Genomic DNA, 16,327 nt, shown 5'->3' with positions numbered 1-16,327 from the left:
AGCCATCAAGTTTTCAATGTTCCCACAGAAATGAAGCAGAATTTACTACCATCTATACTCAATTCTATTGCTAATTTTTTAAAAAAAGAAAATAGTTTGGGCTATTTTTGTCCCCTTTTAGTGAAAAAAAATCGGAAGCAGAGAAGAGAATGAAAAAGGAAAAATTTAAATTCCTGAAATTTCTAGTGCATAAATTCAACAGTAAATCTGACTAATGTTAAATATGTAGACAGTAAATCTTTGTGCACTGCAGTAGTAACAGAGTAGCCTGTGAAAGTTATCCAAGTGGAAAGCAGAAAGGAAATGGGAAGCGATTTTACTCTGAAAGAAAACCAAAAGATGAAAGAGTCAAACAGTAAATAGGACAGGCAAGAATACTCAGGTAGAAATCTTGGGGATATCCCAGGAACATTCATCAGCTCAAGTGACGTGTCTTGTACATCTCATCAGCGGTTTTCCCTCTGCTGTCTAAGTTATACAAACATCTGAGTAACTCAAGAGCTACGTACAACTGGAAGATGAGTCATTCCACCAGTAATCAACGAGATTAAGGGAAATTCTATTTTCCTGTGAACTTTGGCACAGTTTGAATCTGTTTCATTTTTCCTGCTAGGAATCACTACGAATCCAGGTTTGCACACCTTTTCTTCTGCCATTATTAAGCAAATAATAGTAAGCTAAGTGTTAGGTAATTTTCCATCCTCAGAAAACATACACCAGTCTCATAAGGAGGCAGAATTACCAGTATGGTTAAAAGCAAGTGTTACTGAGTCCAAAGATGTGGGTCTGAATCCTGACTTCATCATTTAACCTGTGTGGTTTCGGCAAGTTACCGAACTTTTCTGAGCCTCAGTTTCCTCATTTGTCAAGGAGAGAAAATACTCATTCCCTCAAAGTTATTGTAAAGATTAACTGAAATGGTAGCTATGACATAACAAATGTAAGCACTGGATTATTTAATGTATAAATAACCGTATTTATTACACTTACTGGATGCCAAGCATTGTGGAAAATAGGAAAAAGGGTGTCCTGTCCCTCAGAGTTTCTAATCTGGTTGAAATAACAATAGATACTGATATGAAAAACTAAACAACACTAAAACAAGAACACATAGTATAGGATCAATAGCCAGATGTGTGCCAGGGTTAATAAATGCTACAAGGTCAAAGGAAGAAAAGATAAATGCAGACTACAGAGGTCAAAAAAGCTTGTGTGACAGAAAAGGGACTGAGATAGTCATGAAGGAAAAACAGGATTTGGAGGTAGGAGTATATTTTAGATGAGGGGAAAAAGAAGAGGAAGAAAACACAAAGCAGTCTAGAGCCACTAATTAGCTGGCACTGGCTGAAGCAGGTGTCTGTAGAGGAGAGTGGCAAGCAATGAGGCCTGAAAAGTAGGCTGCGACCAAACTGGAGGAATTACTTTCAGGGCAGGAATGGGAAACTGCTGAAGGTTTTGAGGCAGGGGAGTAATAGGATTACATCAGTGTTTTGAAAAGAATGACCTGGAGTGCGAGATCCACTGCTGATTAGGAGAGGAGCGTCAACAGCAGCACCGTGGTTCTTCTGTGGATTTCTTGTTGGAATCTGGATGACTGGAATGATGGAAATGTGTGGGATTTGCCAATCTCCCAAATCAAGTATCCAGAGAATCAATGAGGAGAAGGTTTGAATTCACACTTATGGTGGTGGGAAATCCAGGAAAGACAACATTAATCAACTCATGATTCCTCATAGATTTGCATTCTCCAGAATATCCAAGTCTTTCTCATAGAATTATTACTAAAAAGACTGTACAGGAGGAACAATCCAAAGTTTTAATCAAAGAAGGTAGTGTTAAGTTGCTGCTCACAATAGTTGATACCCCAGGATTTGGAGATGCAGTAGATAATAGTAATTGCTGGCAGCTCATTATCGACTACATTGATAGTAAATCTGTGGACTACCTAAATGCAGAATCACAAGTGAACAGATTTCAGATGCCTGATAACAGGGTGCCGGGTTTATACTTCACTGCTCCTTCAGGACATGGAATTAAACCAGATAATAACTTTAAAACAGATAATGAAAGAAATCTAAGAACTTAAAATATATAAATTTCCAGAAACAGATGAAGAAGACAACAAGCTTATTAAAAAGATGGAGGACCATTTACCTCTTGCTTAGGTAGGTAGTAATACTATATCATTGAACTTAATGGTAAAAGGGTTAGGGGAAGGCAGTATCCTTGCGGTGTTGGTAAAGTTGAAAATGGTGAACATTGTTTTTACAATTCTAAGAAATATGTTGATAACACATATGCATGATTTGAAAGATGTTACTAAATGCCCACTATGAAAGGAGAAAACTGGCAGTTGTGACTTATAATGGAGTTGATAACAAATAAGGGCTTACTAAGAGCCTTCTGGCACAAATGGAAGAAGAAAGAAGGGAGCATGTAGCTAAAATGAAGAAGACGGAGCTGGAAATGGAGCAGGTGTTTGAAATGAAGGTCAAAAAAAAAAGTTCAAAAACTGAAGGACTCTGAAGTTGAGCTCCAATGGCAGTGCCATGAGCAAATGAAAAAGAAGCATAACACAAAGAATTAGAGAAGAAACATCATCGGTTTGAGGATGAGGAAGCAAACTGGGAAGCACAACAACATATTTCAGAACAAAACTCTTTGAGAACCTTCAAAAAGAAAAAGAATAAAGAGATCTTTTAAACTATTGACCAATAGTTACGTATTATTAATAGTTACGAATATCCCAACTTGGACATCAGTGTCTGTTGGATCCATTTGACCAATCTGCACCAGTTTTATCCATAGTGATAGATTTAACAGCACGACAAAAATTATTTTGTTGTTGTTCTTAATGGAGATTAAGATGCCTTGAATTGTTTAGGGTGTTGTGTACTTATTAATAGAAAGTAACAGGCCAGGCACTGTGGCTCACACCTGTAATCCCAGCACTTTGGGAGGCCAAGGTGGGCAGATCACTTGAGATCAGGAGTTCGAGACCAGCCTGGCCAACATGCTGAAACCCTCTCTCTACTAAAAATACAAAAATTAGCTGGGTGTGGCAGCAGGCGCCTGGGTTTTAAATACAAGTTTAGCTTCACTGATCACATAGTTTACAGGAACAATGAATGCTGTGGTTTGGATCTGATCATACAGCTCTGCTATTCTGGTATTTAATAATCAGTTCTTGTTTACTAATAGTCATCTGACGTTTCTCTGATTGCAAGTATAGAAGCCTTGTACCATCAACACAATGGTGAATGACTTGGGAAGAAACCACATCCAAAAATATCCAAAGGTCTGGCCCATGTTTAGGATAGGCTCCTAAGTATATTTTGAAAAAAATAAACGTCCAGGCGCGGTGGCTCACGCCTGTAATCCCAGCACTTTGAGAGGCCGAGGTGGGAGGATCACGAGGTCAGGAGATCGAGACCATCCTGGCTAACATGGTGAAACCCCGTCTCTACTAAAAATAAAAAAAATTAGCTGGGCGTGGTGGCAGGCGCCTGTAGTCCCAGCTATTTGGGAGGCTGAGGCAGGAGAATGGCGTGAACCCAGGAGGCGGAGCTTGCAGTGAGCCGAGATTGTGCCACTGCACTCCCGCCTGGGCGACAGAGCAAGATGCCGTCTCAAAAAAAAAAAAAAAGAAAAGAAAAAAGAAAAAAATGAACTACCGTTACTAGGGCAAGAAATATTGACAATGACTACAAAAAAAGGTATTAATTTATGATAAGAACTTTCACCTAAGTCTAATGATTCCTGAGCATCTACTCTGTGAATAAGTTATTTTCACTTCCCACTGACATTGTATCTGGGGACACTGTACCTTGATATGGCCTTATCATATTTTCTTGAAAAACATCCTCCGCCTATTTTTCTCATTGTGGAGAATTTTACAGGTTAAATAATCAAGATAAGCATTTATACTGCATGAATCTGCAAAGGAACTACAGTATTTTTATTGATATGACAGAATGCACTTTTGCCATTATTGGTTTTTCAGTCAGCCTGCAAAGAATCACACTGTTAAAGCAGTGATCAGCCTAGAGAGAAGCCTGCTTTTGAGACAACCTGAGTTATCTGCTAATTCAAAACATCTGAACAAAAATACTCCTGGCACAAATGCAGTGAACTCATTACAAAAACGAAAACAAAAATAAAACACCTATGTTTAAATTAGCCCTGTAGGTAGCTCAATCCATATGCATTCCACTCTTCCAATTATAAGTCTCTGAAAGAAAAGCCAGCACCCCTAAATGCAGGAAATCACATTTTATTTCTCTGCAGCTGCTTCATAGCCAAGGAAAATGCAAAAGCAAAGAGGAAATGCGCCGGAGATCTTATTAACAAAGAGTGGAAATCCCCACACTCCACATCTCCCAATTAGCACTGTTGGGGACACAGGCTCTCAGGCTCTCAGGTTCAAATTTCCCTTTGTGGAATTCCTAACCACACCAGAATTAATCTGCAGTTGCCACCTATGATAAAAGCAGCGGTTGTGCATGCTGGAGCATTCCACATTGCCTCTTCAGCTATAGCTTTTACCACACAACGGATTAACTTGTACGGGATTTTTTCAAACTCCTCCCCTAACCCAGAAAAAAAATTATAATAACCTCTTTGCAAAGCAAAAACAATGCAGTACAGTAGGAAACCTTTATAGAATTGACTCTGAATCTAAATTAGTTGTTCTACTCTATTAGGAAATTTTATCTTGTGCGTTTCAAAAATGGAAAAAGAAACGTGCAAATGACATGACAATTTTCGGCACTTAAAAAGTATCATTTGCTTTAAGAAGAGGACTTTCATTCTCTATAGTGGTATTTCTGAACTGTTTATATCCTTCTAATGAATATATACTATTTATATTATAATGAATATATAATATGTTTACTTCAGAAAATCTTTACTGTAGGAAGATTAGGAAGATGTTGCGTCTGCATGAAAATCACTAAGAAAGCATTGTTTTATAATCTCCCTTTCCATAACTTCTATCCTGAAAGCATATGTGTATTTGTCAGCTTTTTTTTTTTTTTTTTTTTTTTTTTTTAAATAGACACCGGGTCTCGCTATGTTGCCCAGGCTTGTCTTAAACTCCTGGGCTAAAGCAATCCTCCCACCTCAGCTTCCCAAAGTGCTGGGATTACAGTTGTGAGCCACAGCTGGCCCTTTGTTAGCTTATAAAAAAAGATTTTCGATATGAAAATCTTAAACATATATAAAAGTAGACAGAGTAGTATAATAAATCCCCATGAACCCATAAACTAGCTTTATCATCTCATGACCAATCTTGTTTCATATATAACTCCATCTATTCCATCCCCTATTTCCCAGTTATTTTTGAAGCATATCTCAGACATCACATCATTTAATCCATAAATATTTCAGTGTTTAGCTCTGAATCTAAAGAGTTTGGGTCAGGCATGGTGGCTCACGCCTGTAATCCCAGCACTTTGGGAGGCCAAAACGGGAAATCACTTGAGCCCAGGAGTTCGAGACCAGCCTGGGCAACATGGTGAAACCCCCTCTCTACAAAAAGTACAAAACTTAGCCGGTGTGGTGGCAGGCACTTGTAGTCCTAGCTACTCAGGAGGCTAAGGTGGGATGATCACCTGAGCCCTGAAGGTTGAGGCTGTGGGTGAGCTGTGATTGTGCCACTGCACTCCAGCCTGGGTGACAGATTGAGACCCTGCCTCAAAAAAAAAAAAAAGAGTTTTAACTCACTAGCATTATTAACCCTAAATAAAAATCAACAAAAATTTCTTAATAACTCCAATAACTGGTGTTCAGATTCCTCTGATTGTTCAAATCAGGAATTAAGGGCCCAATATGATCCATACACTGCAAATGGTTGCTTTATCTCAAATTGCTTTTATCAATAGGTCATTGCTCCATCTCTCTCTCTTTTTTTTTTTTTGGCAATTGATTTATTGGAAGAAACTGGGTTGTCTTGCAGTTTCCCACAGATGGTATTTGGTAACTGTACCCTTGAGGTGTAATTTAACATATTCCTCTGCCCCCTGTATTTCCAGTAAATTAGTGGTGAGCTCTAGATGCTTGATCAGATTCAGGTTTGATATTTTCATGTACCAAATCCTTAACTCTCCTATTTCCTATTTCTTAAAATCTTGAAGAACCACGAGCCAAATTTCAACCTATAGCTAAAAAGTAGTGCTGGTTAATAAGGAGGTGTCATGTGCTCTGCTCAAGACATAACAACTTGGAATTTCTCTCTTTAGATATTAAGGAAAGGAGAGAGGTAGACTAAAGAGCTTCACATCATCAAAACCTCAACAATGATTTGATGCTGCCTTCCTTCCCTCCCAAACTGACAATGTGCTACATACAGACTCTGCACTTTTAATTCACCTAAATCACAACTTCCTGTTCTACTCTGCACTGTCTTTGGGGCTCCACTCTCATCTCTGTTCCCACTAGGAAAAGCTGACCTTATCTAACTTTTCTTAACACATAACTAACTATGTGTTATGTGTTAGTTAGAAAGCCTTAACATTGCAGAGCTGGAGTGGGCTTTGGAGATCATCTGGTTCAACTGTCTCTGTTTAAACATCAGGAAAAAGAACAAAAGTGCTGAAGTAACTTTTCCAAGGTTATTATAAAGATATATGTTAAGTTAGTTAATATTTATAAAGTACTCATAACAGTGACTAGCTTATAATAACCCTTGTATAAATATTTGCTTTTTAAAAAGCAAGTTAAAATTAGTTAAGAAACAGAATTAGTACTTGAGCGAGGACCTCTTAAATTTCTCTAAGAATACAAATAATATTCCCTTCTACTTTGCAGTTTGGGGGAATAATGCACTCTACATATACCAAAATGTTCCAGATAACTGAGGCATGCTCCTTTAAACACCCAATTTTATTTCGTTTTAATCTTTTAAAGTCAAGATAATCCAAGATGGAAACTGTTGTCAGAAATATAGTATACAGTTTCCTTCATCAAATGAAGAACACTGAACAATATCTTATTAAATTTCTCAGTGACCCTTTCATTATGAACACAGGGAAGCTTAATGAATAGAACTCATATTTGGGAATCAGACAGATGTGCATTCCAATCTTAATTCTGTTACTTACAAACCTTGCTTGGCAAGTCACTTAAACTCTCTGAGGTTTAGCAAAAAAGGGGAGGCTGCCTTCCTTGTAGGATTGTCACAAAAATTAGAGATAACTGATACAAAGATCCTAGCACAAAGATCTTAGCCTGACACTAAGAATTCAGTAAATAGTAACTATTATTCATTTATTCAACAAATTGAGCATCTTTATGTAAAGCACTATTCTGAGTTATGAGGACACAACAGTGTTCTAAACAGGCAAAAATCTCTACCCTTGTGGTGCTTTCACTCTATACAGAGAAAAGATATATAGTAAAAGCTCTGTGTGTTTGTGTGTGTAGCATGTCAGATAAGTGCTATGGAGAAAAATAAAGCAGAGATGGAAAATAGGGAGTGCTGGCAGATTAGAGGGGGGATATGAAGGAAAGAGGGGAATCAAGGATGATTCTGACCTTTTTGACCTGAATAGCTAAAAGAAAAAAGTTGTATTTACTGAGATAGGGAAGACTATACATGTGTATAAAGATCAGGAGTTTGGTTCAGTGGAGATCAGAGGCCTCATTCTCAACATCTCAGCTGCTGCTCTTTCACACTGGTAGTTTTCTCTTCCTTCAGAAGTAGGCTGTCAGTCTGCAGCACCAGTATTACTGCTTCTGATCTAGTATCTTATTTACATTATTCTATTCTCTAAGAAGACCAAATGAAAAAGCAATAAAATCGATATATTTAGGCAATAGCTATAGGAAAACTAAATCAAAAATCTGAGGCAGAATTTTTTAAGAAAAGTAACACTAAAAGTGTATCACTCTGGGAAGTACCTCACTTCCAAATACTGTTTCTAAAAATTCACTTAGAAGATGATTATAAAGAACTCACAAAACTTTTCCCATAAATAAAAATTAATTTAAAAATGGCTTGGTTTCCAAGCCAAATGATGCAACGGGTTATAGTATAACAGTAATAATGCCAACCTGAATCTGAGAGAGAAAAGATCACAGGCTGTAAGAAAGACAAGACTCTCTTGCCCTTAGCGCAAGAAAAGTCAAGTATCTCCTTTGTACACTCCCACCTTGTTTAAACCTCCTAAAGTTGATTTTATCCCTCTGTCTCTAGCACACTACTCCACACAAAACTTTCCACTTGAGCACCCCCCTCAGATCAGCCCCTCAAAACGTTCTCTATGAAAAATCACCAACCCAACTCTAAAACAGCAGCAGCCAAACACCCATACCCACACATAATTCTCATTTCCTTGTAAAGCCAAACTCAGCTAGGCTTTAGGAGGAAAGTACACTGCTTCAAGCTAAATCTCATAAAAAAGCCTGGATCCCAGCTGGTAGAATTTCAGTCAAGTGTTACACAAAAGAAAAAGAATGAAGAAATAAGGAAAACATTTGACATTGCGAAGGCCACTGCTAGGAGTGACCTGCTTGACCTTTTAAGTTTTTAACCTTCCTAAAATTCTGAATTCATTGATTTTTCTAGAAGCTTCACATTTTTGGCCAGAATTCTTGCACCGAATTGTGTTTAGGGCACCAGAAACCATGCTGCTGTAAGACAGTAAACTTAATCAATAAATGTTGTGTGACTTCTGATTGCTCCACCAACAGCCATTTCCCCATCTTTCTCCCTCTGTTCAGGCCTTCCTATTACCTGAGACACAACAATATTGAAATTAGGCCAATTAATAATTCTACAATGGCCTCTAGGTGTTCAAGTGAAAGGAAGAGTCTCAGGTCTTACACTTTAAATCAAAAGCTAGAAATCATTGAGCTTAGTGAGGAAGGCATGTCAAAAGCTAAGACACGGCTGGGCATGGTGGCTCACACCTGTAATCCCAACATTTTGGGAGGCCGAGGCAGGCGGATCACTTGAGGCCAGAAGTTCCAGACCAGCCTGGGAAACATGGCGACACCCCATCTCTACTAAAAATTAGCCTGTGTGGTGACACATGCCTGTAATCCCCAGCTACTCAGGAGGCTGAGGCATGAGGATTGCTCAACTGAACCTGGGAGGCAGAGGTTGCAGTGAACCGAGATTATGCCACTGCACTCCAGCCTGGGTGACAGAGTGAGACTCTGTCTCCCTGCCTAAAAAAAAAAAAAAAAAAAAAAAAAAAAATGCTAAGATAGGCCAAAAGCTAGGTACCAAACTTTGCAAATGCAAAGTTTTCGAAAGAAATCAGAAGTGCTACTTCAGTGAACAAATAAATGATAAGAAAGCAAAATAGCCTTATTGCTAATATGAAGAAAGTTGTGGTGGTCTGGATAAAACATCAAACCAGCCACAACATTCTCTTAAGCCAAAGCCTAATCCAGAGCGAGATCCGAATGCTTCAATTCCACAAAGCCTGAGAGAGGTGATGAAGCTGTAGAAGAAAAGTTGGAGGCTAGCAGAATTTGGCTCAAGAGGTTTAAGAAAATAAGCAATCTCCATAACATAAAAACTCAAGGTGCCAGTCATGGTGGCTCACACCTGTAATCACAGTACTTTGGGAGGCTGAAGCAAGAGGATCACTTGAGGTCAGGTGTTCGAGACCAGCCTGGGCAACATAGCGAGATCCTATCTCTACAAAAAATTTAAAAATGATCCAGGTACGGTGGTATGCCTGTAGTCGTAACTACTTGGGAGGCTTAGATGGGAGGATTGCTTGAGCACAGGAGTTCCACGCCCCAGTGGGCTACGATCACAGCACCACACTCCAGCCTGGATGACAGAATGAGACATTGTATTAAAAAAAAAAAATTAAAAAGTGCAACATGTAGGCTGCTGGGAGGTTATGGGTACACACTGGTGGAACCAACACAAAAAACAAAAAAAGTACAAGGTGAAGCAGCAAGTACTGATGTAGAAGCTGTAACAAGTTATCCAGAAGATCTAAGATCACTGATGACGGTGGCTACACTAAACAACAGATTTTCCGTGGAGACAAAACAGCCTTCTATTCGAAGAAGATGCCATCTAGAACTTTCATAGCTAGAGAGAAGTCAATGCCTGACTTCAAAACTTCAAGGGACAGGCTGACTCTCTTGTTATGGGCTAGTACAGCTGGTGACTTTAAACTGAAGTCAATGCCCGTTTACCATTCCAAAAATCTTAGAGTCCTTAACAATTATGCTAAATCTCCTCTGCCTACGCTCTATCAAAGGAACAAAGCCTGGCTAACAGCACATCTGTTTACAGCATGGTTTACTAGATATTTCAAGCCCACTGTGGAGACCTACTGCTCCAAAAAAAAGACTCTTCAAAATATTATTGCTCAGTGACAATGCACTTAGTCACCCAAGAGCTCTTATGGAGATGTATAAGGAGATGAAAGTTGTTTTCATGTCTACCAACACAACATCCATTCTAAAGCTCATGGATAAAAGAGTAAATTCGACTTTCTAGTCTTATTATTTGAAAAATATGTTTTGTAAGGCTATAGCTATCATACACAGTGATTGCTCTGAAGGATTTGGGCAAAGTCAATGGAAAACTTTATGGAAAGGATTCACCATTCTACATGCCACTAAGAACATTTGTGATTCATGGAAAGAGGTCGAAATACCAACAGTAACAGGTTTGGAAGAAGTTGACACCAACCCTCATGGATGACTTGGAGGGATTCAAAATTTCAGTGGAAGAAGGAACTGCAGATATGGTGGAAATAGCAAGAGAACTAGAATTAGAAGTGGAGCCTGAAGATGTGACTGAATTGCTTCAATCACAAAATAAAACTTGGATTAGGAATTTCTTCTTATGGATGAGCAAAGAAAGTGGTTTCTTGAAATAAAACTCACTCCTAGTAGACACGTTGTAAATATTGTTAAAATGATAACAAAGAATTTAGAATATTATGTAAACTTAGTTGACAAAGCAGCAGCAGGATTTGAGAGGACTGACTCCAATTTTGAAAAAAGTTCTAACGCGGTAAAATGCTTTCAAAAAGCACTGCATGCTGCAGAAAAATCTTTTGTGATAAGAAGAGTCAATTTATGTGGCAAACTTCATTATTGTCTTATTTTAAGAAATTGCCACACAGTGGCTCATGCCTGTAATCCCAGCACTTTGGGAGGCTGAGGTGGGTGAATCGTTTGAGCCCAGGAGTTCGAGACCAGCCTGCGCAACGTGGCAAAACCCCATCTCGACAAAAAATTAGAAAAAATTAGCTAGACATGGTGATGTGAGCTTGTAGTTGCAGCTACTCAGGAGGCTGAGGTGGGAGGATCATGTGAGCCTGAGAAGTGGAGGCTACAGTAAGCCATGATCTTGTCAGTGCACTCCAGCCTGGGTGACAGAGTGAGACCCTGTCTCAAAAAAATAAAGAAATTGTCATAGCTATCCCGGCCTTCAACAAACACCACCACTTTGATCAGTCAGCAGCCATCAACATCAAGGCAAGACTTGCCATCAGCAAAAAGATTACAACTTGCTGAAGGCTCAGATGACCACTGGCATATTTTTTAGCAATAAAGTATTTTTAAATTAAGGTATCTATATACGTTTTTTTTTAGACATAATGCTATTGCACACTTAATAGTCTACAGCATAGTGGAAAGATAAGTTTCGTTGTTGTTTAGAGGCAGAGTCTCACTCTGTCTCCCAGGCTGGAGTTCAGTGGCACAATCACAACTCATTGTAACCTTGAACTCCTGGGCTTGAGTGATCTTACAAACTCAGCCTTCCAAAGTAGCTAGGATTACAGGTACACACCACCAAGCCCAGCTAATTAAAAAAATTTTTTTTTTGTAGAGATGGGGTCTCACTATGTTCCCCGGGCTGGTGTCGAACTCCTTGCCTCAAGCAATGTTCCTGCCTGGGCCCCAAAGCACTGGGATTACAAGTGTGAGCCACCATATCCAGCCATGGAAAGATAACTTTTATACGACCTGGGTAACCAAAAAATTTGTGTGACTCACTTTATTGCAATATTTACAATAAAGCTTAGAACCAAACTTGCAATGTCTTCACGGTATGCCTGTACTTTAAAACACATGGTTTAAAACTATATTTTGCAGATAATTAAATTTCTTTCTCAGATTTTTAAAAAATCACTAAGCCCACAAAGTTTTCCATTTACCACACAACATTTATTTAAATCTGGGGAAAAATCCCACAGTTCATTTTAGAGATGACAAGATCTTCAGACCCAGAGAAAAGAGAAGGCTCTGGAGATTGTGATAAAGAGCTCAGTTCACATCTTTCAGTTTGTAACCAAATAAAGAAAAAAAAATCCCTAAAGACCTAAATTAGACAAGTTCTTATACTGACATTTCATTTGGGTCATATGTCCTGTCTTAAATTTGTATTTAGAGAAACACCAGAAGGCCCCCCTCTTTGTCAATAAACTGAAGAGATACTGTCAAGCAGGACAAATGGTTTGCTTTAAACTTAACCCTAAAAACTCAATTAAATGTACCACGGGCAATTTGCCTGCCTTTTTTTCTTTTCCAGAAAGGAGAATCCTAAATTATTAAAGCTTTATTTAAAAACTTCTAAATCACAGAATTATGGGGACTGTGATTATGATTAAAGTTTCATTAAAAGTTCAAAATGGGACCGAATGCGGCGGCTCATACCTGTAATCCCAGCACTTTCGGAGGCCGAGGCGGGCGGATCACCTGAGGTCAGGAGTTTGAGACCAGCCTGGCCAACATGGTGAAACCCCTTCTTTACTAAAAATATTAAAAAATTAGCCGGGTGTGGTGGCAGGCGCCTGTAATCCCAGCTACTTGGGAGGCTGAGGCAGGAGAATCGCTTGAACCCGGGAGGCGGAGGTTGCAGTGAGCCGAGACAGCGCCATTGCACTCTAGCCTGGGCAACAAGAACAAAACTCTGTCTCAAAAAATAAATAAATAAATAAATAATAAAATAAAATTAAAGTTCAAAATGAATGGATCATGGTGGGCTGTTTTTTCCTTTCTTCACTCCTTTCTTCCTTTCTTCCTTCTTTCCTTCCTTCCTTCTTTCTTTTTTTTTTGAGATGGAGTCTCGCTTTGTCACCAGGCTGGAGTGCAGTGGCGCGATCTCAGCTCACTGCAACCTCTGCCTCCAAGCAATTCTCCTGTCTCAGCCTCCTGAGTAGCTGGGACTACAGACGCGCGCTACCATGCCCAGCTAATTTTTGTATTTTTAGTACAGACGGGGTTTCACCATGTTAGCCAGGATAGTCTTATCTCTTGACCTCATGATCTGCCTGCCTTGGCCTCCCAAAGTGCTGAGATTATAGGCGTGAGCCACTGCGTCCGGCCTTTTATCTTTCTTTATAGCTATTTTGACCAAAAAAACCTTTCCCCTTTTCACAGGTGTTGATGAAATTTTTTATAATTAATAAATATTATAATCAGAATAAAACCCACTTCCATTTTGGAAAAGTAAAAGAAAATGATTAAGAAGTCTCAATAAGAACTAAAAAAGCACCAGGTACAGTGGCTCACGCCTGTAATCCCAGCCCTTTGGAAGGCCAAGGTTGGAGGATTACTTGAGCCCAGGAGTTCACGACAAGCCCAGGCAACAAAGTGAGACCCCCATCTCTACAAAAAATTAAAAAATTAGCTGGTTGTGGTGGTGTGTGCCTGTAGTCTTAGCTACTCAAGAGGCTAAGGTGAGAGGATCACTTGAGCCTGGGAGGTTAAGGCTGCAATGAGCTATGATCATGCCACTGCACTCTAGTTTGGATGACAAGGGTCTCTTAAAACAAACAAACAAAAGACTAAAAAAGAACATAAGAAACTAATAGAAAATATACTGAGTACTGAGACTGTTGTCTTCATTTTAGCTTCCTTTGTTAATATGCTTGTATAATAAGATAGTAGGAAATAAACTTTACTTGAACTTTTACAATGGAAAGAAAAAGAAAATCATATCTAAACCAGAGTATTTTCTAAAACTGTGGTTCAAGGACTGCTGGGTATCCCGAAGACCCTCTTAGGGGATCTGCAAAGTTAAAACTATTTTCATAATGCTAAGACGTTATATGCCTTTTTCACTCTCATTTGCTCACAAGTGTACAGTAGAGTTTGGGCATAGTATCGAAGAACAATTATGATTATCTCCAAGAGCCAACAAAATCCTCTTTGCTATCCAACTACCTATTTCCATGAGCTTCCATTTTCTTCATATGCTTCAACCAAAACACCATACCACAACAGACTGAATATAGAAATAGATATAAAAATCCAGGTGTCAACCCTTTTCACCAAAATGATGATGCTGAAAGCAAAGAAGGAAATCCCTGCTCTTCCCAAAGCCAAATCCAAAGCTAAGGCTTTGAAGGCCAACAAGGCAGTGTTGAAAGGCATCCAGTCACACACACACAAAAATATCTGCAGGTCACCTATGTTCCAGTAGCCCAACACACTTTGGCTTTGAAGGTAGCCCAAACATCCTCAGTAGAGAACCTGCAGGACAAACAAGCTGGACTATTATGCCATCAAGTTCCCCTTGACCACTGAGCTGACCATGAAGAAGACAATACCACATCTGTGTTCACTGTGGTTATCAAAGCTAACAAGCACCAGATCAAACAGGCTATATAAAGAAGGTCTGTGACACTGACATGACCACGATCAACACCCTAATCAGGACTGATGGAGAGAAGGCAGCCTATGTTTGACTGGCTCCTAACTATGATGTTTTGGATGTTGCCAGTAAAACTGGGATAACCTAAACTGAGTCCGAATGGCTAATTCTAAATATAAGGTTTTTTTTTTGCCATTTATTTAAAAAACTACCTGTCTTTGGCCGGGCGCGGTGGCTCACGCCTGTAATCCCAGCACTTTGGGAGGCTGAGGTGGGTGGATCACCTGAGGTCGGGAGTTTGAGACCAGCCTGACCAAAATGGAGAAACCCCATCTCTACTAAAAATATAAAATTAGCCGGGCTTGGTAGTGCATGCCTGTAATCCCAGCTACTTGGGAAGGCTGAGGCAGGAGAATCGCTTGAACCTGGGAGGCGGAGGTTGTGGTGAGCCTAGATCGTGCCATTGCACTCCAGCCTAGGCAACAAGAGCAAAACTCTGTCTCAAAAACAAACAAACAAACAAACAAAAAATTATCTTTTATTAAGCCATATTATTTAAAAGACCTGCAAAAATGTAATACAATGTACTCTTCTCACTAATATTGGTTTTATTCTGGACAATAGAATTATTTTCTATAAAAATGTTATTTATGTTTTATAATAGTTTTTATATTATTTTCAATACATTAATATATATCTGGCTGGGCACAGCGGCTCACGCCTATAATCCCAGCACTTTGGGAAGCCGAGGCGGGTGGATCACTTGAGGTCAGGAGTTCGAGACCATCCCGGCCAACATGGTGAAACCCCGTCTCTACTAAAAATATAAAAATTAGCCAGGTGTGGTGGCATATGCCTGTAATCCCAGCTACTCAGGGGAGGCTGAGGCAGGAGAATCGCTTGAACCTGGGAGGCAGAGGTTGCAGTGAGCAGAGATCGCGCCACTGCACTCCAGCCTGAGCAACAGAGCAAGACTGTCTCGCTTAAAAAACAAAAAACGAAAGCTCTCTAGAATGTTCAATAATTTTTAAATATGTAAAAGGGTCCCGAGACCAAAAGGTTAAGAACTGCAATTCTAAAGTATTTCTTAAAGTACACGAAAAATATAGCTTTACAAAGAAGTACTTTTTACAACAAGAAAACAAAGAAAGCTGTTTAAGAGAGAATTTAGGCCAAGCACGGTGGCTTATATCTGTAATCCCAGCACTTCGGGAAGCCAAGGCAAGAGGATCACTTGAGCTCAGGAGATCAAGACCAGCCTGGACAACATAGTGAGATCCCATCTTTACAATTTTTTTTTTTTGAGACAAGAGTCTCACTCTGTCACCCAGGCTGCTGGAATGCAGTGGCGCAATCTCAGCTCACTGCAACCTCAGCTTCCCGGGTTCAAGCAATTCTCCGGGTTCAAGCAATTCTCCTGCCTCAGCCTCTCGAGTAGCTGGGACTACAAGCATGCGCCACTATGCCCAGCTAATTTTTTATATTTTTATTAGACAAGAGGTTTTGCCATATTGTCCAGGCTAGTCTCAAACTTCTGAGCTCAGGCAATCCACCCACCTCGGCCTCCCAAAGTGCTAGGATTACAGGTGTGAGCCACCAAGCCCAATCCCATCTCTACCCTATCTAAAAATTTTTTTTTTAATTTAAAAATTAGCAGGGCAGGGTGGTATGCACCTGTAAGTCCTAGCTACTTGGGAAGTTGAGGTGAGAGGATTGCTCCAGCCCAGGAGTTCATCGCTGCAG

At 39.6% G+C, this 16,327-nt stretch overlaps 1 protein-coding gene and 1 pseudogene across 18 annotated transcripts in view; one reads left to right on the top strand and one right to left on the bottom strand.

Moving 5' to 3' along the window:
* Window positions 1–16,327, bottom strand: part of PRORP (protein only RNase P catalytic subunit) — a 141,971-nt gene that overhangs the window by 105,006 nt on the left and 20,638 nt on the right. The window lies entirely within an intron of this gene.
* Window positions 1,500–2,703, top strand: LOC129012297 (septin-7-like; annotated as a pseudogene).

Source organism: Pongo pygmaeus, chromosome 15 (assembly GCF_028885625.2).
Source record: "Pongo pygmaeus isolate AG05252 chromosome 15, NHGRI_mPonPyg2-v2.0_pri, whole genome shotgun sequence".
Classification (NCBI taxonomy): domain Eukaryota; kingdom Metazoa; phylum Chordata; class Mammalia; order Primates; family Hominidae; genus Pongo; species Pongo pygmaeus.
Note: the sequence above shows the minus strand (reverse complement) of the source record. Positions and strands in the feature narration are given on the sequence as shown.